We start from the raw sequence: 794 nt of genomic DNA, 5'->3' as shown, positions 1-794 counted from the left end.
CATCACAGGGACACATAGAGACAAACGAGACAAACAAACATTTACTCTCTCACTCACACCTAGGGACAATTTAGAGTTACCAATCAGCCTAACATGCATGTTTTTGGTCTGTGGGAGGAAACCGGAGCACCCGGAGAAAACCCACGCATGCACGGAGAGAACATGCAAACTCCACCCAGAAAGACCCCTGGACCGGGGTTTGAACCAGGGACCTGCTTGCCGAGAGGCAGCAGCTCTACCAGTTGTGCCACCGTGCTGCCCTGGATGAACACGGAGAATGACATTTAAAAATTTTGGGGTTTTATCTTCTTTGTGATCAGTTTTATTTTGTGTTACATTCATTTCCTGTTTTATTTTGTAGACTCAATTTCTTGTTTGCCTTGTCTTTGTCTATACTCCTGTTTATTGTGTCATAATTTATACTGTGTCAAGTCATGTTATATTGTGTTGAGTCATGTTATAATGTGTCAATTTATTTTATTTTGTGTAGTATCATATTATATTGTGTCGAGTCATGTGTGTCAAATCATCTTATATTGTGTCGAGTCATGTTATAAAGTGTTGAGTCATTTTATATTGTGTTGTATCATGTTATATTCTATTGAGTCATGTTATATGTCATATCATCTTGTATTGTGTCAAATCATATTAAATTGTGTCGAGTCATGTTATAATGTGTCATATCATCTTATATTGTGTCAAATCATATTATATTGTGTTGAGTCATATTATATAGTGGTGAGTCACATTATATTTTGTTTAGTCATGTTATATTGTGGTGAGTCATGCTATAT

This window comes from Nematolebias whitei, chromosome 9, assembly GCF_014905685.2.
Source record: "Nematolebias whitei isolate Nwh7 chromosome 9, NemWhi1, whole genome shotgun sequence".
In the NCBI taxonomy this organism is placed as follows: Eukaryota; Metazoa; Chordata; class Actinopteri; order Cyprinodontiformes; family Rivulidae; genus Nematolebias; species Nematolebias whitei.
The sequence above is the reverse complement of the archived record's forward strand: the minus strand, read 5'-3'. Positions refer to the sequence as shown.